The sequence below is a fragment of the Podarcis filfolensis genome (genome assembly GCF_964270895.1).
Source record: "Podarcis filfolensis genome assembly, chromosome: 1".
NCBI lineage: Eukaryota > Metazoa > Chordata > Lepidosauria > Squamata > Lacertidae > Podarcis > Podarcis filfolensis.
This window is the reverse complement of record NC_139604.1, coordinates 94,726,402-94,748,790: the sequence shown is the minus strand read 5'-3', so window position 1 is coordinate 94,748,790 and position 22,389 is coordinate 94,726,402. Positions and strand designations below refer to the sequence as shown.

Sequence of the window (22,389 nt, the reverse complement as noted above, 5' to 3'; positions counted from 1 at the left end):
TTCAGCCACTTGGATTTCAGAATTTGTCACCTGGTTGCTGAGGCTATTGGTTTTTTTTGTGACTTACAATGGGATGAAATGTTACGCTGCTGGTGGCTCTTGCAACAATTTGCTTTGGCAGTTTATTTATTTTAAAGTATTTATTTGCCAGTTTATTTTGAGTAGGCACAACAACTAAAAGTGTGTTTGAGCTGTAACAAAATTCAAGAACTGAAATATCAGGACTTAAGTTAAAACTAGATATAATAATTGTTTACATAATTAATGGTGAGGTTGGGTTTTTATTTAAGTAAATAGCAACTGGGGGTGTAACCTCTGCTCCTGTAGTTACTGTTTACAGTGGGAAGAAAACCTATATTGATGCTAAATGGGAACTCTCTCCTAAAGCAAATAGCATGGGGCGGGGCAGCTGGGCTACAGCAGCAGCAGTGGGCTCCCTATGACTGCTATTCTGCATAGGTAAAAATGATTTTCAGTCTGCGGAGAGCATTCCAGACCCCATTAAATATGCTTTTGTTGTGAACTGCCCAAAATCTACAGATGAAGGGCAGTATGCAAATTTAATAAATTACATTCCACAGACAACAAGTTAACCATAGCTTGTCATCTGGGCAGCCCAGGACCTCCACACACTGCCCAGGCTTGCACTCCATGGAAGATCACTTCAGTGCTGCTAACACAGTGGTTTGACTTCACCACCAGAGATGCAATTCATTGCATCTTGAGACAGACAGATGCTGATGCCAACAACAATTAACTTTAAAAATTGGTGTCTTTGTTTGCTTGTTTCACTCTTTCCTCACTGTCTTTTTTCCCTTATGCATTATATCTTTTAGTTTACAAGCCTGTAGGCAAGGACTGTCTTCTTTTAATTGTTGCAAGCGACTCTGGGAGTTGTTTTTTAAGTAACATTTTTGGAAAATCCAATAAAAATAACAGAAATCTCAATATAACACTAAAGAAAGAATACATAATGTAAAAGAGCAAGAAGGAGACATATCCAACATATCAAATAAGGACAGAAGGTGATGCCAGGATTTTCACAGTATCACCTTGTCCATGCATACAAGGCGACAGGTGTAATTTGTACATTTGTAATTTGTTGTAATTGTTCTGCATTGACATAGGAAACAAAATTCCATCAAGGTATTTGGAGGAGTCCAGTTTTGCTATTACATTTATAGCTCTAATATGCCAAGTTCTTTTCTAGAAATGTGTTCCAAGCGTTATGTAACCAAGAAGAAACATGAAGATTGGACAGCATTTTCCATTTTTGTGCATCTACCAAATAAAAGGTCAACAAGTCCTTAGATTTAATGCCATCATTTGTATCGTCAAGGAAAGGAGTACTAGTCGTGGAGGAAACTGAAAAGGTTCCTTAAGAATATCTGATATTTCTTTAAACACTTTAGTCTAAAAAGAGCTTGCTACTGGACACTGTCCTGGGTGTCTCTGGCTGTAGAGCTTGTTTCATATTTATTATAAGCAAATAAAGGAAGAAATAGCCTCAGTAAGAAATTACATACCACTTAGCAATCCACAAACGACTTACACCCATTAGGTGACTAATTAAGTGAAATAAGGTTAGAAACAAAGGTTGCCAGCTTTTTTCCTAACTAGACCCCTGTGCCCTTAATGGGCTGGCAAACTTTTGTGGGCTGCTGCTTTACTGCCTATAACAGCCAGTTCACTGGGTAACATGAGCAGGTGCTCATGTTGGTTCCCATGCCCTATAATCACCCCAGCCCACTGCACATTGTGTGGTCATTAAAGGCACAGGAGGAGAAGGCCAAGCAGGTCAATTGGCAAGACTAGCCTTAAAAGTTGCAGCAGAAAAAGGAAATTCAGCAACTAACTTGCTTCTTATTAAACAACTATCTGACTTTAATAAGACATCTGAAGACAGCCCTGTTTAGGGAAGTTTTTATGGATTGATGGTTTTACTACGTTTTTAGATACGTTTTAAGCCACCCAGAGTAGCTGGGGAAACTCAGCCAGATGGGCGGGGTTATAAATAAAATTATTATTATTAAACACAGGTTCCCTCTAAGGCTGCAATTAACTGGAAGGATGCCTCATTGAATTCAATAGGAGGAGGAGTTTGGATTTGATATCCTGCTTTATCACTACCCTAAGGAGTCTCAAAGTGGCTAACAATCTCCTTTCCCTTCCTCCCCCACAACAAACACTCTGAGAGGTGAGTGAGGCTGAGAGACTTCAGAGAAGTGTGACAAGCCCAAGGTCACCCAGCAGCTGCATGTGGAGGAGCGGGGAAGCGAACCCGGTTCACCAGATTACGAGTCCACCGCTCTTAACCACTACACCACGCTGGCTCTAACTACTGAGTAGATATGGCTAAGAGTGTGCTGTAAGACTCTCCCCACCCCACCATGAATATTCTCATGCACCTTCATATGTTGTTTATACAGAAATCCAGCTGCTGTTCACCTCAGGGATATTCTCTGTGTACCCCTTAAACTATTTATTTTATTTGTCTGTGGTTTCTTGTCTCCTTTCACTCAGTGGAACGTCTTGGCTTACCTGAATTGTAGAAATTTCAAGGCTGACACCTGATCTGTCTCCCATTGAATAACACTGGCCACAAAAATGCTTTTAAAATAAAAATTACAGCCATGTTACACAAGTTGTGGCTAACAGTACATGCTAGACATCTCCCTAGCTCAATGATTTCCCAAAGGATGCAGTATGAATGGCAAAATCTTTTCCCCAACTCGCTGCAGGTAGAAAAATGTGCACCACCTGTCAACTTCCCAAAGTCACTCCATCAACTTGTTCAAAATAAGTCATTTCTTATCTGTTCTACCCTAAATGCAGCATGAATGATCCTCATGCTTACCTCGGCTATACAGCAAAGTACAGTGGTACTTCTGGTTACGAACTTAATTCGTTCCAGAGGTCTGTTCTTAAGCTGAAACCGTTCCTATCCTGAGGCACACTTTTGCTAATGGGGCATGCGCCTCTGGTGCACGATTTCCATTTGCATCCTGGGGCAAAGTTCGCAACCAGAAGCAGCTACTTCTGGGTTAACAGAGCTTGTAACCTGAAGCGTTCATAACCAGAAGCGTTGGTAACCAGAGGTACCACTGTATCACATAAGTCCACTGAACCATTTTCTAACTATAAGCCATAAAACTGATTTCCACTGTGAACCTATTTTCTCATTATAATGGCAGAATGCAATTCAGCTGACTCTTCCTTAACAGGGAGCCACAACTGTGGCCATCAAAAGAAAAGGAAAGGGGAAAGGGGAAAGGGGAAAGGGGAAAGGGGAAAGGGGAAAGGGGAAAGGGAAAGGAAAGGAAAGGAAAGGAAAGGAAAGGAAAGGAAAGGAAAGGAAAGGAAAGGAAGGGAAAGGAAAGGAGCAGTTGAACATTCAGTCTCCCACATGCAGTATGGTTTGGTCCTGCAGCAAATGCAGCTTGCTGGACTTTTATTTATCTGCCTACTTTGAGACTTCTGTTTAACTCAAAAACAAAAGTGATTTACGGAAAAAACAACAGTAAACATAAAACCAGTAAAAGAGGTGTCACTGCAGCAAAATGTCACTACAACCCCAAAGGAAGTCACACCTGGCAGCAATGACTGGGAAACACCTGGGCAAAGAACACCTATTAGAAATAGGTGCCAGAAACAGTCATTGGCACCTGCTGTATTGCAGAGCGGAGTGTGTTACATAAGGTGCAGATAAGGTCTGTCTCTGTGTTGGTATCACCTGTGATAAATTCTTGCATGTATGGAGGTCTATCTTCAGTTCTGCTGGAATCATGAGCTACAGTTGAGGTCACGGAGGCCAGCCTGCTCTGTTGCTTTTGCTCTGTCTGGGTTCCTAGGCCCTCCACACCCCTGTGTGAGTTCACCCAGTAAAAGGACAGCAACCACAACTGGCTTTCCTTTTGTGTTCGTATTGTAGGCAACACCCACAAGATTATAACAGTACATACTTTGATGTGAAAGGAAAGAATTGGTGAATAAACACTTGGATTAAAAGATGATAAAAGTAACAACTGAAGGTGGGAAACCTTAAGAACCTGTGATCTGTAAGATTATGATGCTCAGTATTGTGAAATGATCTATATCTGATCCAGTGGCGTAGGAAGAGGGGTGCGGTGAGTGTGGGTCACCCTGGGTGTCATCACGGGGTGTGTGTGTGTATGTATGTGTGTGACAAAATGGCAAAAATATGTGTTTTTAAAATAAATAAAAATTGGGCTCATGATACATTTTTTTCGAAAAAATAACTCCCGCACCCACTGCACCTCTCTTCCTTCACCACTGGCAGCTAGGTGAGGTGGGGGGCACTGGGTGCCACACCACGGGGCCTGCAGTGTACCTGAACCACATGTCTCTCCTGAGGGGAAGGCGGTGGATGGACTGCCTGCAAGCTCCGCGCTGCTTTTTTGAGTAGCACGGGGCTTGCGTCTGCCCTCCGCCTCAGCTGCCCTACAGCTGAGGGGGCGGCTGTGGAGAGGCTCCATGCAGTGCGCCCTGACTTGGCTTGCCATGCCCCCCCCCATGGGCAGCTCACCCCGCCCCCATCTGCAGGACACGTGCGCCACACCGGGCACCCAAGCGGCTAGCTACACCGCTGATCTGATCTATAAAAGACTGTAAAGTAACACCTCTATGCAGACTAAGTCAATATCAGACTAGCATTTGTTAATAGTACTGAAGGGTATAGGTTTTTTGTTTTTGTTATTAGACAGTTGTGAGATTAAGAAAAGCAATGTCGGGCTCAGACTAGACATGGTTTTAATTGCCTGATCAGCAGTTGGCTGCTTACTTTTTCTGTACGATTTCTTATTATTAATTAAATTTGTATACCACCAAAGAGCTCAGGGCAGTTCACGGCATAAAAATACAAGATACATAATAGAAGACAAGTACAAGGACAAAACAATAACCCCCCTCAACGCATTTAAAAGGACACAGAATGTTAATCAGCTGAAGGCAACCACAAGAGGGAGATAATACCTATTGGGGGAGGGAGAGAAGGTTTTTAACCTTTTGTCCCTCCTGACAGTCTTGAGCTGCTAGTGGCTGCTCTTTGTCCCAGGAGGAAACCTGCTATTGATGCTAAACAAAGACCAGTTATTCATTATGTTTGCAAACCATGGTTTAGCCCTAGCAGGAGCCTGCTGGCTCCCTAGGTGAAGATCGCAGCTACTTCGCTCCTCCCCTGACTTTTTAGTTCAGTGCAATGTGTCAGGTAAACCAAGTTTGGCTTAGTGTGTCGTCCAGACCTGGGATCACGATGAAGGTTTCTCATTAACGATGATCTGTAACCAAAGTTTGTTTACAGATTGCGATCAAGGAAATTACTCATGTTCCTGGACTGGGATAAATACACCAAGCCAAACTTTAGGTTAGCTGCCACACCACCCTAACCTACAAATCCCAGGGAAGAGCAAACATGCTGCAGTCTCTTCCTTAGGAAGTAGCATGTTCCTGCGAAGCATTCCAAGCAGTCTTGGGTGGCTGGCTTCAACAGCCCTGCTAATTCCCCGTTAGGCCAGAAGCATTGTGCAAAATTAAAAGGGTGGCTACACCCAGCTGCCTTGCGCTTGTGGAATGTTGGGCCAGGAAAAAAAAGTCAAGATGAGGCCAAGTAAGGCATCAACAATGGGCCCTGCCACAATATCGAGGCCCTAGCAGCTGCCCCAGTAGTGATGTATGGAAGTGAGAGCTGGACCATCAAGAAGGCTGATTGCCGAAGAATTGATGCTTTTGAATTATGGTGTTGGAGGAGACTCTTGAGAGTCCCATGGACTGCAAGAAGATAAAACCTCTCCATTCTGAAGGAAATCAGCCCTGAGTGCTCACTGGAAGGACAGATCGTGAAGCTGAGGCTCCAATACTTTGGCCACCTCATGAGAAGAGAAGACTCCCTGGAAAAGACCCTGATGTTGGGAAAGACCAAACTGCGAGAGGGAGAGGAAGACAGGAGTGCCTGGCGTGCTCTGGTCCATGGGGTCACGAAGAGTCGGACACGACTAAACGACTAAACAACAAAGCAGCTGCCCAAAGATGCCATACACTGCTCATTTGCATATTATGCAAATCATGGGAAATAACCCCTTCCCAACCCAATGCATGGTTTGCATGATGTCAGGGACTGGCTAAATGATGAGTGGTGGGAGGCTCCAGCTGGAGAACCCACCAGGGAAGCTTCAGAGGAGGAAGGATCAGAGCCAAGGCAGTGATGGTGGGACACTGAAGACAGGTCAGAGGGTGAAGCGGGCAGGAGCAGAATGCTTGGATGTTGAACAAGCAACAGGCTTCAGAGAGAGAAAGGAACCAGAGGCAGAAAGCAGGGCAGACGCAGGACAGGCAGCTGAGGAGGAAGAGGGGGCAGAGGCTGCAGCAACTTCACAGCAGCCTGCTGATCCTAATGTATTAAGCTCCCCTCCTCCCTTGTCTTCAGGGGCACGGAATGCCTTGCATGTAGCAGAACAAAGAGCACAGGGAGCTCCTCCCAGATGGAGTTTAAGGCTGCCTGGAAAACATCCAGCTGAGGAAGAGTAGGAATAGAGGGAAGTGGGAGGCACAGATTGTCAGTTCTGGAAACTGCTTTACTGGGAGCCAATCTTGCCGGTAGGTTTCCCTGTTTGTATTCTGTTTCCTTGAATAAAGAATTAACTTTATTAATGCTCATCTCTGAGACTCCATACTGACCTGCAGTTGAACCAGTCCTGACACCTAATGAGCAAACATGCAAATTAGGCTGATCAGATTTTGGGAATTAGATTCCTTACTTCAGAAGGTAGCTAAAGAAAACAGGTTTGTTAATGGGCCTGCAGGCTTTCCAAGTTCTGCCTATCCATCAAAGGTGTTAGTGTGACAGCCTGAGGTGTCACTTCAGTAAGAGGTGCTCTTCTGACTGGTGGTTCATGAACAGAATTCTGAATGTGGAATGGTGTGTGTGTGTGTGTGTGTGTGTGTGTGTGTGTGTGTGTGACTGCTACAACACAAACAACAAAATGGTATCTTTACCCACATCTCTTGCATAGTACTGCAGCTGGTCTTGCACAAAAACTTTGTGTTTGGCTCACTCAGCTGACACACATAATGCATCTTGGGTCTCTCTCTTACACACGATGCTGCCAATCCCAGTTTGCCAGTGAGCATACCTAGGGTACCTACATTTCCAAACATTGTCTTGTCGCTGTCACCCTGGAGGGAGATAAATACTGGCTAGGCACCCCAAGGAAGCTATTCATCTTTGTATACAGCTGTGGAAGTGAGGTGTGTCAATTCATGGAACTGTAGCGAGACCGCCATATGACATAATTGCTGGACTGTAATCCTTAGCTGCAGTCCTATGGCATGTACATAAGTCTGGGGCGGGGAACCTGTAGTTCTCCAGATGTGATTGGACTCTTGCTCCCATCATGCCCAGACAGCATGGCCAATGGTCAGGAACGATGGGAGCTAGAGTCCAACAACATCTGGAGGGCCAGAAGCCCTGCCCCCGATAATAAGTACTACTGATTCAAAGACAGTGTTCAGATATACAACTGCCAAAGGCTTGTAACTTTTTCACTAACAATATTAATTTTAAAAAATATCATTTAACTTTTGTCAACTTGTTAATTTATACAGTGGTAACTCGGCTTCAGGTTACAGACTCCGTTAACCCAGAAATAGTACCTCGGGTTAAGAACTTTATTTCAGGATGAGAACAGAAATCATGGGTCGGCAGCAGGAGGCCCCATTAGCTAAAGTGGTACCTCAGGTTAAGAACAGTTTCAGGTTAAGAGCGGACCTTCAGAAAAAATAAAGTTCTTAACCCGAGGTACCACTGTATCTGCACAACATTCCTCAAAAGAAGATTGGCCCATCTGAGACTGTGCGGCTCTCATGCAGCAACCATTGGCTGTTTTTTTTTAAGTGGAGATGAGTCATACATTTTAAAGTAAACAAGTCCTGGATTATACTGTCTGGAAGTAGACATTTCACCACTATCTGTTTATAGTTATTTTACAGTTTAAGTAGCCTTAAACATTAATAAGCATAATTTAAACAATTAAATTTATGCTCACCAGTATGTGCAGAAATTCTCAAAATTCTTTATTAATGGCTGAACTCTCACAAATTATAAATCTTTTCTTAAAAAACAACACCTCCCGACAAGGTTTCTCTGTCCTTGCTTGTGTAAAAAAGCCTGACATTTCTATATCTGTCTCTAGTCTTGTATCTGATTTCCCTAATAATAAATATTCCAGAATAGCCTTTGGCGAAATTCTCATGTTTGATGTGCAATGCTGCATGCTGCCGTGGTGGGGAAATTCCCCAATGGTGCCTGCACGGACTAACGCTTCCAGTAGGTTCAGCGCTGTTGTTTTTTCAGCCAGTTACCTAACCTAGGTTGTTCATTATTGAAAGTTAGGCTATCATTTAGCCCTAGGCAGTGAGTACTGGGGAGAGTTGAACAGTGCAGGGTACAGAACACAGTCTCGCAGCAGGCTGCACTGACAACAGTGGCTAGAAAATGCTGTTCTGTGGAAGGACTCCTGCCTATCCGCCTTCTCTCTCGCCCTTGAGCATCCTTTGCCAAGTGCTGAATGCCTTGTGCCAAGATTGGACTGGAGGAGGCTGGCCACTTCTGCATCACCAAAAAAAAAAAAAAAAAAAAAAAAAGGAAAAGAAAGAAAGAAAGAAAAAAAAGAGGAAGTGTATTATATCCCTGCAAAGGACAAAAGAGATGTGTTAATTTATAGGTGCTTATGCAAACTTATATATGGGATGTGGGTAGTGCTGTGGGTTAAACCACAGAGCCTAGGACTTGCCGATCAGAAGGTCGGCGGTTCGAATCCCCATGACGGGGTGAGCTCCCCTTGCTCGGTCCCTGCTCCTGCCAACCTAGCAGTTCAAAAGCACGTCAAAGTGCAAGTAGATAAATAGGTACCACTCTGGTGGGAAGGTAAACGGCGTTTCTGTGCACTGCTCTGGTTTGCCAGAAGCGGCTTAGTCATGCTGGCCACATGACCCGGAAGCTGTATGCCGGCTCCCTCGGCCAATAAAGCGAGAGGAGCACCGCAACCCCAGAGTCTGTCACTAATGGTCAGCGGTCCCTTTACCTTTACCTTTATGCAAACTTATAAATAAATAAATAAATAAATAGAGTAACTGAACCAGATATATATTGTACATCTCACCTTTGTGGGCATCATGTTTCATTGAGGTGACCGGTCTACCTCCTCAGTCTGATCTCTAGGTGCTGACTGTTAGTAGGCCATTTCAAAGGCCCTGCTCTCATTTCACCTTTCAGTTCAGCTTCCAAAACTTTCTTAAAGTGAATCATTTCTTAATTCCCCAAGCACTTGGGGAGCATCTGGGGCTGTCGGGAAGATTCTCCCTTATTACCCAGTGAGAGTCTCTGTGGTGCAGTAGATTGTTGGTAAATGTAAAGGGACCCCTGAACGTTAGGTCCAGTCACGGACGACTCTGGGGTTGTGGCGCTCATCTTGCTTTACTGGCCGAGGGAGCCGGCGTACAGCTTCCGGGTCATGTGGCCAGCATGACTAAGTCACTTCCTGGCAAACCAGAGCAGCGCACAGAAACACTGTTTAACTTCCCCCCAGAGTGGTACCTATTTACCTACTTGCATTTTGACGTGCTTTCAAACTGCAGGACCTCAAAGACCAGGATTCAAATCCTCACTCGGCCATGAAGCTCACTGAGAGACCTTGGGCCAGTCGCTGCCTAGCCTACTGCACAGGGTTGCTGTGGGGATTAAATGAGGGAGAGAACCACCTACGCCACCTTGAGCTCTTAGGAGAAAAAGGTGGGATATAAATGCAAAACAAACAAACAAACAAACAAACAAACAGATAAACTGTAGTCACCCTTGGGCCTCTCAGAAGCAGGAAGAGTTAAATCAGAAGTGAGGAAAATACTCTGAATGTCTTAGGTATGTACATTAGCGCTGTCACTTTCCTGGCTCTGTGGATTTTCTCTTTGTAGGCTTGTAAATGCTATGAGACGGGACCTGAAGCAATAAATCAGGTTCATGAACTAAATGGGTCCGTCCTGTAGCAGGTGGAGTCACTGAGGTGAGATTCAGAAGGTCAGAGAGGAAGTCATCTTTTTCTGCTTGGGCAGTTGGGGGCTGAATAATATTTCTGGGTGCTTAACACTTTGAATAAGTTAAATTGAAATTATGCAAATAGATGGTTAATTAGCAAGGGGGCTGGGGAACTAATTTATCTACATCTGGTATTATTTGCTATCATTCCATTGTGAGTGCAGGGCAAATTATCAGTTTGGCTTTTTCTGTGGTTGTGCTCTGGCACTAAAACTGCAAGCATATCAGTGACCTAGCACCTTGGTGGGTTATAGGAAAGTTCATACTGGCTGAAATACAAACTTGACAAGCAAGAATTGTCTACATTTTCTCTTTGGATTCAGCATTGCATTTTTCACACACTAAACTAATTTTCTATGCACTTACCTGTTTGTGGGCAAGTGCTCTATTGTTCTGTATATGCACCCACAAGGAGAGCGCATGGGTGCACTGCCACAGTGTGGTCTCATCATAAGAAGAGCCTGACAGATCAGGCCAGTGGCCCATCTAGTTCAGCATCTTGTTCTCACAGTAGCCAACCAGATGCCTGTGAAAAACCCACAAGCAGGATGTGAGCCAAGGGCACTCTCCCCTCCTGTGGTTTCCAGCAACTGGTGTTCAGAAACACTGGCACCTCCACAGAGCCAGTGTGGTGTAGTGGTTAAGAGTATCCTGGTTCACTCGTAATCTGGTGAACTGGGTTCTCGTCTCCGCTCCTCCACATGCAGCTGCTGGGTGACCTTGGTCTAGTCACAATTCTCTGAAGTCTCTCAGCCTCATTCACCTCACAGAGCATTTGTTGTGGGGGAGGAAGGGAAAGGAGAATGTTAGCCGCTTTGAGACTCCTGAAGGGGAGTGAAAGGCGGGGTATCAAATCAAAACTACTCTTCTTCTTCTTCTTCTTCTTCTTCTTCTCGTCCTCTGCCTCCTCCTCCTCCTCCCAGCTGTGGAGGCAGAGCATAGCAAAGTTCTAAATCTTTGTTAGGATAGCCCTCATCAAACTCCTAACCCTTACCAACTAGCTAGCACCAGAATATTCCCTGATGCAGAAGGCATGTGAATCTTTGGAGGTTTTTGGAGTTGGGAGGAAAGATATTTCAGACCCCCTCCCTATCTTCCTGCAAGGATAGGGGGCTCTGCTGAGGTGAGAGAATGGTGTCTAGGGACAGGGTCTTTTTGGACATGTCCGCCCCATCTTAAATTATCTCCCCAGGTTAGGTTTCCTAGCACTAAGTCTTAAAAGTCTTTATGGCATCAGGCAAAGACCTTTTCATTTGTCCAAACCTATGGAATTTGCTTTTAATGTGATTTGGTTACTTCGCTGTTTCAGTATTATTGCATTGCCTTTGCTGCTTTTGTATTTGATTTCATTTGTTTTCTTGTTAAGTCCCCTCGGAGTTCTTAAGAACTGAAGGCCAGGTTATGAAATTTGCTAAATAAATGCAAGTACAGCAAGGACTAGGCTATATGACGATAGCTTAAAACAGATTAACATTGGACACCCAGCAAAATGTCACAAGCCATTTTTCAAGTACCTCTTGTGCAATAAGCCGTAACGTGTTTCTAATATATTTACAGAGGATTTTCCTGTGAAATAGGCAGATAACGTTTGAACAATGTTTTCAGTCATTGAAAGCAAGTGTCAGCAAAACACCTTAAACCAGGAAGATTATAAAAGTGAGTGATTTGTTCCTGTTCTTGCAGCTAATATCTCTGGCTATAACTGGTGTGGTGGATTTTAAAGAGGCATGACAATAGAAGGTACACCTTCTTTGAGAGTTGAAAATCAAGATTTAAGATGCTTATACGGAGTTCTGCCAACAGTTCACACAGCCTTTTTTAAATTTTGGGGTCTCTTGTTTATGATGATCAGAGCAGACCTTTTGGGGTCGGTTCTCCTTTTTGGATTTTTCCTGGTCCTCTTCTACCATTGGCTTATCACACTTGGCATCAAAGGGGGGTCAATGGTACCCTATTTTCAAAGAATCGTATATATTGCTATCTTTTCCTTTAAGAATAGATGTCTTGATCTGTGGATAAAAAGGTAAAGGGTAAAGGGACCTCTGACCATTAGGTCCAGTCGTGACCAACTCTGGGGTTGCGGCGCTCATCTCGCTTTATTGGCCGAGGGAGCCGGTGTACAGCTTCCGGGTAATGTGGCCAGCATGACTAAGCCGCTTCTGGCGAACCAGAGCAGTACACAGAAACGCCGTTTACCTTCCCGCCAGAGTGGTACCTATTTATCTACTTGCACTCTGACGTGCTTTCGAACTGCTAGGTGGGCAGGAGCAGGGACCAAGCAACGGGAGCTCACCCCGCTGCGGGGATTCGAACCGCCAACCTTCTGATTGGCAAGTCCTAGGCTCTGTGGTTTAACCCACAGCACCACCCGCGTCCCTTTGATCTGTGGATAAGTTGGCCAAATTTTGATCTTGAAAGGTGATCATTGCTCGTACCGAGTAACCATCATAAGGTAAGTACTCTATAGAAACAATATCGTTTGGCTTTACTACTCCTGGCAACATATCATTCAGGATGTTCAGGAAATGCATTATGCGATCTATCCATGAGAGGAAGCCCTTTATTGTAAACAGTAATCAGCGACTAGGACAAGCTCTTGTTTGTCTCAGTCAGAATTCTTCCTGGCCACTTCACCTGGTATTGAATTGTAGAGTCAGGCATGAATTGTCTGACACGTTCCATTGCCCATCCCTTTCCTTATCAAACCCCCCTGAAGTTTTAGGGCAGTGCCTTGGTTGTACAAGACCACCAAATCAGCTTTAACCGGGCAACATGAATTTGCCCAAATGTGATTGAATCCCACCTGAAAACAGCAACAGTCTTGAAGCACCCAAGGTCTTCACCTTGAGAATACCACTCCCAAGGAGCACAGATTTAACTGGTGGCAAATAAATAAGTAATTCTGAATGCTCTGCTGGTGTCTGTATGCCAAGTACCACCTGACCTCTATTTAGGGATTCGCTGGAAATCACCTCTGAGCAGAAGAGCTAAAAAGCCAGCTGTATGCAGTGAATTATGCCTGAAACCTGACAGCATTTCAGGGACTTGGAGCATTTCTTGACAGGTTAGCAAAGTTCATTTCTGAGACATGGCTGTCAAGAACCTCTGCCTGCCCGTTTCCCCCTGACACCCGCACTGAAAGAGGTGCGGGGATTCAGGGAGGGGAAGGGGGGGGGGAAATGGAGAAGTAGGCTCTTTTATAAATAGCTCTGTTCCTGTTGTATGTGTAAATTCTGTGCTTTTCCTGCGAATGACATCATCCTCTTCCCCATGGCAACTTCCTACGAGGTCAAAATTACCAGGCAACATTTAGGAAATGCAATGCTCTCAAGCAAACGAGTTGATTCATGATTTAATTGAGAAATAAAACTGCGGGGGCTTGGGGTGTGGGAGGAGCCCTGGCAAAATGGGCTGCTGTCAGCTCTGGAAAGGTTGCTTCTATTATTGCAGCTTTTTAAAATTCATCTTTCCCCGATCTCTCAAACCCTCTTCGTTTCTCCCCCCTCTCTTTTTAATAACTAACCTTGTCAAAACGAAGAAGTGGGTGGGCATTGGCAGGACATCTGCGCTCACTCTGGTGAGCTGGAGAGAAGATGTACAGGTGACTAAGCAGAAGACTCAAGGATGAGTCACCCAGGAGTTATTTCTTTCGCTCCGCTTCCTGCACTTCTTCATCTCTTAAGCTTTGGACCGGCCGTTCATCCCCCCTTCAGACCCAGATGAGTGTGCTGTACTGTTCCATTCAGAGAAATGCAGCACATGCTTGCTAGCCCAGGTACAAGTATTTCACGAGCAACGTTGCTTATGTCTGGCAGTGTCCTTCTCTTAGAATTTGCACTTCGTTCTTCATTACTTGAACTTATTATGAAGTGCTGATGTTTACAGAATTGTTATCTCAGTTTTGTCTAACTGCATGCTTAGCAGCAGACATTACAGTGTTACCTCTGGTTACGTACTTAATTTGTTCCGGAGGTCCGTTCTTAACCTGAAACACCTAAAGCACCACTTTAGCTAATGGGGCCTCCCGCTGCTACCGCGCCGCCACTGTGTGATTTCTGTTCTCATCCTGAAGCAAAGTTCTTAACCCGAGATACTATTTCTGGGTTAGCGGAGTCTGTAACCTGAAGCGTATGTAACCTGAAGCGCATGTAACCCGAGGTACCACTGTACAATGTGCATAGGGCCTTATTTATAGTTTCTTACTGCTCATGAGAATATGTACTTGCGGGCACACAGGTGAGGTTATCAAATGGAAAACCCAGTTTTCCCTTCTGAATTTCTTCCAGAAAAGTACAAGGTGTCTGACAGATTACTAAACTGTCTTTGTTGTAAATATACCTGGGAAGGAGCCCGGAAAAAGAGGAAATACTTCTTTGGCAGTTCTATTGGTTTTAACTTGAATGGGAGAGGAAATTATTCTGATGCAAGGCTTTTATTTTATTTTTTAGTTTCCTGTTTTACCTGGGGCCTTGCTGAGAACTTGGATCTTGTCAGAAGGCAATACTATGACAGAAATAGTCTTAATTGAAATATATCGCAGCATCAGCTGTGACTGTGTGAGATGTGGCTGGCTTCTCAGACTCCAAATAAGAAGCACTATCTTTTGAAACTCTTCTTTCTCCTTTAGATTTGTTATCTGAATTTGAATTAGCTGTGTAAACACTATACATTTAAAGCACAATTGTTTTTTTTTAAAATAATTTTTATTAACTGGCCAATCACATCAAATTAAATCACATCACATAAATTCCAAATTACAAAGCCAAATTTTTAAATTTTGTTGGGGGAACCCATACTTCAAGATCCAAAGGGGGATTCAGATCATCTTCTTATTACTGCGTTAATGTCCAAATCAGTCCCAATCAGTCCAAACAAAATTCATAATTCTATCCAGTCTTATCTTGGTGTTTCCACATCATATCTTGTTCATATAATTTCTATTTTTCCTTTACGATCTCTTCTGTTAGTCTCCTTAAGCCGATAAGCAAAATAATAATCCTGTGTGGATTTCCCGTTTCTCCACTAAGTCCAGATGGTTTCCATGTATCTCCTTCGTAGATAACATCGCTCTTTCCATCATAAATTTGGCATTTGTCGCTCTTAAGTCCCACCGAGAAGTTGATCCACAATATGTAAACAACTCTATTTCTCTCTTTCTCCTCCCAGACCCAAGAGCTCCAACAATGCCTCCCAAAATGGCGACGGCATTTTTAACTGCATCATTCCAAAACTCTTAGCTTTCCAGCTTCATCTTGAAACATTGCTTTGGTTCGAAAGTTTATCTCCACACAGCCTTAAATCCACAGCTTAAGTCCTTAGTTTCTGACTCATTAGGGGAGGGGATTCTTGTTAAATCACATAAGAAAAAGGAAGGCAGGTTTCCCCCCCCTCCCCCCTCAGTCATACCTTATCTTGACGTATCGTCTCATATTTTATTCTTGTCTTGTTATCAGAGATATCTTCTGTCAGCAGTCTTTACTCCCCTTTTTTCTTGAAGCATGTGCAATTTATCTTGTCCAAATTGTTTCTTTTGAAGATGCTTGCAACTAGCGGTGTGAATCAGGGACGGCGTCCAGGAGTGCCGGCATCCCACAGGAGGGCTTTGTGCCTAGTGCCCCCACCCCCACAAATTCGGGTGTGGTATAGGGCACAGCAGGCAAGGGCCATCCCCCCCACAATCCTGGGGGGGGGTTAAGGAGGCTAATTACCCCCATCATAGCCTCCAAATTACCTCGTGTGGGTCGGAGAGATGTTATTGTCAGCCATCTTCCGATGCGCCACCTAGTGGCCCCTTACATTTAAAGCACAATTGAAGCACATCCCCCCAAAAAACAATTTTGCTAAGAGTTGCTGAGGACTGTAACTCTGTGGAGGGTCAAGTACAGTGCCCAGAATTCCTTGAGGGAAAGAATGTGCTTCGAATGTACCTTAAAGGTACGCAGCCTCAGAGGTGCAGACTCCTCCTCGAGGTCATCTGCCAATCTAAAAATTGCAGGGCAGGCTTTGCCATGAAACAAGTTGAAGGAGTTGCTTCAGGCAGGAGATTCCAAAGAGGGGTGTGATTTTTTTTCCTGTCTCTAATCTCAAAATCTGCGTATGCCAGTCAAAGGAGCAGGGGAGGATTGCCACCAGACGCTTTCCTTCAGATATGGAAATGCTGAAGACAGCCTTGCTGAGGAGAACTGGTGTGAAAGAGCTACGTGACAGTTGACTGCTATCATCATCACCATATTTATTTAGTGACAATACAGATGTGACACGGGTCCCTGCCCAGGAGGATTTTGTCCCTTGCTAGATGGAAAAGTGCACAGGAGCATTTCGGGGTGATAAGGCTTCCTCTTATCTTGGGTCACAAGCCACACGGGTTGTTTGCTCATGGCAGCAATCCCTTTGCAATGTTGTTGACGTTTGAAATTTGTTTGGCAGATGACCCTCTTGTTTCCAGTTTTGGAGACGTGGAGGAATTGTACTTATTGTTTCAACTCAGGGTGGTCTGCAAGCCACCAACTTTGCTCTGTCAAGATTCAGTTGTAAAAGTAGTAGTGGCTGCACAACACGAACTGTCCCTTTTGTCTTATTTCCAGAATACATGTTCAGAGTGAGAGGCTGGGAGGAGAAAGCAAAGATCCAGGTGAGAAATGGGGGGGGGGGATACTACCTTCTGTGGGTGGTAAGTGTTAAGAACTACCTTTAAGAGAGGACTCTGTATTCTAGTTGAACTTTCTGAAGCTTAAAAAAAATTGTTTACATCAGTTTTATATACAGTGGTACCTCGGGTTACATACACTTCAGGTTACATATGCTTCAGGTTACAGACTCCGCTAACCCAGAAATAATACCTTGGGTTAAGAACATTGCTTCAGGATGAGAACAGAAATCGTGCAGCAGCGGCAGCGGGAGGCCCCATTAGCTAAAGTGGTGCTTCAGGTTAAGAACAGTTTCAGGTTAAGAACGGACCTCCGGAACGAATTAAGTACGTAACCAGAGGTACCACTGTATCTTATTGTATCAAGAAAAGCTTTAATAAAAATCTTAACCTGGAATACAAATTCTCTTTCAGGATCTAATCCAATCTTTTCTCTGCTGAGATTACAGGATTGGCTCAAAACTGGAATTGGGGGCGTGGACTTGACTTCGTTGGAGGTTTTTAAACAGAGGTTGGGTGGCAAGCTGTCAGGGATTCTTCAGTTGTGATCCTGCACAGCAGAGACTTGGACTAGATGACCCTCTGAGTCCCTTCCAACTCTACAATTCTCTGATTTGCTGCAATATCATGCCTAAGTAAGATTTTAAAAAATTGCTTGTGAGGTGTGTCGGGTATGAGCTGGTCATTACAGCAAAAACCGAAGTATAACTCTGGCCTGATTCTTTCCAAAGCGTATAAGGAAGAGGCTTCCTTGTGAGTCCCGCTTTTTCAACACCTGCCTGGGCAAAGGGGGGCGTTTGGCATTTTCATATCTGCTCCTTCACAGCAGCTGGCAAGCTGGCACAAGGAGAGTGTCGGTGAGGAAGCAGCTGTGAGGAGGATGTATTTCTGTGCATGTGTAATGCTGAACCAGAATCTTTCTGAAGCTCAAGAGATGGAATTGTGGGGAATTTTTGCCTGAAGCGAGGGATGTTTCCCTCCTCCTGAGACAAGCAGCAGCCTGCAGTCAGAGATGGGCAGGGACTAAGCTGAATCTTCTGAAGAGCAGAAGCACACAGGGCAGGAGCTGATCTTCAAGGTAAGACCCCAGTTCCACTTCTAGTAAAGGAGCAGGGTCCGGGTGAACTTCCCCTTCATGTATACTCATACAAGAGTATTTATGTAGAAATGTGGGGGGGTTTTTGGTGGTGGTGGTGGGGTGTGCCTGGGAAAAGTGGAAGCTGTCATGTTCCAGACCTGTCTGCGCTATTAGCTGCCGCTCCCTTCTCAGACTTAACAATTTAAATCAGCCAATGGGAGCCATCTTTTCAAACCTAAAACCACCAACAAGTGGAGGGAAGACTTTTAACCCTAGAAAGGCTGCCTTTAGCTTTAGCCAAACCACAGCAGACAGGATCTGGTTGGTTTACATCCCTTATCCAAAGGGTCAGGGACTTTATTGAAGAATACTAAAAGCAGATAAGAATGGTTGAGCCTGAAATTCTGTAAGCTGAACACACCACCATAGGAGATCGAAGTGTTTGTGGGTGTTGGGGGAGGGAGCAGGACTCTGCTTTTATTTATTTCTTTTTTAAAAAAAGCTAATAATTTTAAGCTGCTAATGGGTCCCTTTTATGTACTTAAGATGTGGGCTGAAGCTGGTCGTCCTTGAGAACTTAATAGCTCCTGTTCTTTTGCAGTTTGATCCCATATAACAGGAGCAAGAGATTAGGAACCTCCAACAGAGCCAGACCAGTAGCCTAAACAAGCAGCTCTCTCTAGATTATTCAAGGTTACTGACAGCCATTATTTTGAGTTTAAGGGGTATAAACAATGTTGGTTTTTAATAATGGATTTTTTGAATGCTCTGCATATACTTGTCTGAGCAGAGGGGAGGGGAGGTGTTTTTTCTTTCCAAAAAGAAATTAATCAGAACATCTTCAAATGATTTTTTAAAAGAGTAAAATACTGGGAATGGTTTCCAGAGCAATAGCCATGGTAGATTGTTGCAGCGAAGATAACAACGAACCCTGTGGCACCTTAAAAGATAACAAATGTTCTTATAGTGTAAGCTTTTGTGGACAAACTCTAGTCCATGAACGCTTATGCTGTAATAACATTTGTTAATCTTTGAGATGCCACAAGACGCTTGCTGATTTTTAAAAAATAACTGGGAATATGTTCCAGATTAATTCTTATTTCTGTATCGTTCTTCCATTAAACTTCTGTTTCTGCTAATACAGTATATTCACTGGCTGTTAGAACAGACATGCTCGCTGGTCTGGGCAGAACAGATTATAGATATGTTCCGTGCTGTTTCCCTCCCTCACTTTCATTTGCTTGATCCCTGCACATACTTTTGAGATGCTGGTGCTTAGAAATGTTTTCCATTTCTCTCTCTGACTAGTCTGTAAACTGTGTGTGCTCTCGTAAGTGAAATCTACTTTGATGTAGGGAAACTGGTCTGCTCAGTGCAGGTGCAGAGACACACAGTGGAAGTGTCCGGAATAATTTATATCCTGCCAGCGAGAGATCCTTCACCCATCAATTTAGGTTCTGTTCTCTGTGAATCTTTGGCTATGGTGACAGGCCACAGTACGTACTTGGTGGGCACAATACTTACCTCTCTGTTTTGGGATTGCCCTGCTTTGTAGGTTCATATGCAATATCTGAAAAGTCTGACAGTTTTAGTATTGAGAAGCCTTCCTCAACCTGGGGCCTTTTTATTGTGCATTCATGATGATGTAGGGTCAGGTCATGCACCTTTTTCCCTCCAAAGGTTTCAGGACGGACTGTGTGGTGTAGTGGTTAAGAGCGGTGGACTCATAATCTGGGGAACTGGGTTCGCGTCTCTGCTCCTCCACATGCAGCTGCTGGGTGACCTTGGGCCAGTCACACTTCTTCGAAGTCTCTCAGCCCCACTCACCTCACAGAGTGTTTGTTGTGGGGGAGGAAGGGAAAGGAGAATGTTAGCTGCTTTGAGACTCCTTAGGGTAGTGATAAAGCGGGATATCAAATCCACTGAACCTTCCCACTGAAAGCCTGTAACTTTTTATATCGCAATGTTCCAGGTTTCTTCTGTTTTGCTTTATAGCTCAAGAGTGCTGCTTCAGATGGCAATAATGCAGTCACATTGGCAGAGACCGACTTAGGGGAACGAGACCAGTTTGGGCGCACTGGGTGCAGAGCCTAAGGGGTGCTGGAGGGGGCGCCACAACGATGATGTGGAATGGAAGGCAAGAGGTGGAGAGGGGGGCACTGAATTTCAGCGTTGCACAGGGCACCACTGAAATTTGAGACCCCAGGCTCCTCCACTGGGGAAGCATCTGTTGACATCCCTCTGTCTTGGGAGACAATGGGGAGATTATTGGGTTGTCTTTGTTTTTATTTTATTTTATTGATTGAATTTATATACTGCCCAGTGCTGGATTTATGTATAAGCTAAAAAATTTAAAGGAAAAAAACAACCCTGGATGTACATTTTCAAAATATAAGATAAAAAAAACAAATAAAATAAAACCTACATACAGCAACAGTGGCAAATGGCTTTAGATACCTATAAGGTCCATACATTACCATATATTCAACATAAAAAACAGCGACAATTTGTTGTTGACAAAGGACACCTGAATATATAAAGGGCCCCATTACCTTCAGTAGCTTATGGCCTCATCAAACCTAAATCTGCCCCTGATCCGCCCTGTACCTGCAGGTCTCAGGGCAGTTCACAGAAAAGATCATAATATATAATATCAAAATAAGAACAGTAACCCAATAACACCCCCTCCCCCAAAAGCCACATTTTAAAAGGGCATAGGATGTCAATCAGATCAGCCAAAGGCCTGGTTAAAAAGGAGAGCATTCCACAGACGGGGAGCCACTGCAGAGAAGGCCAGTTCTCATGTTTCCACCCTCCGGACCTCTTGAGGAGGGGGCACACGAAGGAGGGCTTCAGAAGGTGATCTCAGGGTCCGGGTAGGTTCATATGGAAAGAGGTGGTCCTTGAGGTATTGTGGTCCTGATCCATATGTATTTTGTATTGTGATTTTATGTTGTGAACTGCCCTGTGATCTATGGGTATAGGGCAGTATCCAAATTGAGGAAGGGGAAGGGGAAGGGGAAGGGGAAGGGGAAGGGGAAGGGGAAGGGAAAGGGAAAGGGAAAGGGAAAGGGAAAGGGAAAGGGAAAGGGAAAGGGAAAGGGAAAGGGAAGATGTGGAGCACCTCTGGGCCTTCAGATGCTGTTGGACTCAGTAACACCTGGAGTGTGAACAGTGCAAAGGAGAACAGGGCTGTGTAGAAGAGGGGGTGTTGAAAGCTGGAGCTTTTCATGCATGGAAGAAAAATTAGCATCTGTTGAAATTTCTATATTGGTTATAAACATTTGAGGTAGAGCAGCCCTCTGCGTCCTTCTCTGCAACTTGGCTGCCTCACTACAAAGGTCACAATTCTTTATTCCAGCCATTTCCATGCTTTCTCCTTTGGTTCACTTTGTGGACCTAGATTTTTGCTATCTAGGGAGAGCGGGATAATTAAGAGGAACAGTGTTAATGTTCCTTTGGGATGCAACAGCTTGACAGGCCAGGACCACGCGCTCTTAATTAATATTGATTGCTGCTCTCTGCTAAAGATACTGGTGAAATCCAGGGAATTAGAGTGCAGGTTATTAAAGGCCATTTGTATCTGTGAGTAATTGTTAGCAACACCTCTTGAACCAGCCACGAATAAGACCTCTCAAGGGGATGTGTGAAAGACGGTTGCACAGATGTCACAAACAGCGTGAGAGGTGGATAGGGTGTGTGTGTGGATTACCTGGTGGAAAAATCAGAGAGTGAACTCTCATGGCGCAAAGTTCAAATACAGTTCAAAGTGGAAGTGGCTGAATTTTGCGAAGACATTTCAGCTGGTCTCTGCTGATCTCCTTTCATTTCCTACTGAACCATTCAGTTTGCAGGCAGGGCTGTCACTGATGCTGCAGTGCTGTCATTATCAAACTGAAGAATCAGGATAATAACCAGGTGTCCAGGTAGATATTAAAGTAATTCCAAAGGTCTTTCTAGGACAATCTGCTGATTCCCAGTGCTGTGTTCTATCTCGGTTGGATTGGAAAGTCTGAGAATGGAGATGGGTTTATGGTGTGCTCCCTAACTCTGACTCTCTTGCTAAGGTAAAGGGACCCCTGACCATTAGGTCCAGTCATGACCGACTCTGGGGTTGCGGCACTCATCTCGCTTTATTGGCTGAGGGAGCCGGCGTACAGCTTCCGCGTCATGTGGCCAGCATGACTAAGCCGCTTCTGGCAAACTAGAGCAGCGCATGGAAACGCCGTTTACCTTCCCGCCGGAGCAGTACCTATTTATCTACTTGTACTTTGACCTGCTTTCAAACTGCTAGGTTGGCAGGAGCAGGGACCGAGCAACGGGAGCTCACCCCGTCGCAGGGATTCGAACCGCCGACCTTCTGATTGGCAAGCCCTAGGCTCTGTGGTTTAACCCACAGCGCCACCCGTGTCTTACTCTCTTGCTAGGATAGAACTAATTTTAATGCAGCAACAAAGAAATGGTGGTCCTTCTGATGTTGCTGAGCTACATCCTGCAATGTTCCTCCTGGCTCTTGGCTGTGCTGGCTGGGGCTGATGTGAATTGGAGAGGTCCAACAAC

General features: G+C 44.5%; 1 protein-coding gene across 2 annotated transcripts in view; it reads left to right on the top strand.

The window, feature by feature from the left end:
- The first annotated feature begins 16,991 nt into the window (after positions 1–16,991).
- LOC310762703 (serine/threonine-protein kinase PAK 6-like) overlaps positions 16,992–22,389 on the top strand; it is a 46,334-nt gene continuing 40,936 nt past the window's right edge. The window contains exon 1 of one of the 2 annotated variants that reach the window (XM_083614115.1): positions 16,992–17,829. The gene's annotated coding sequence lies outside the window, so the exon portion shown is untranslated. The remainder of the gene's footprint in view (positions 17,830–22,389) is intronic. The other variant, XM_083614116.1, reaches the window with a different exon arrangement.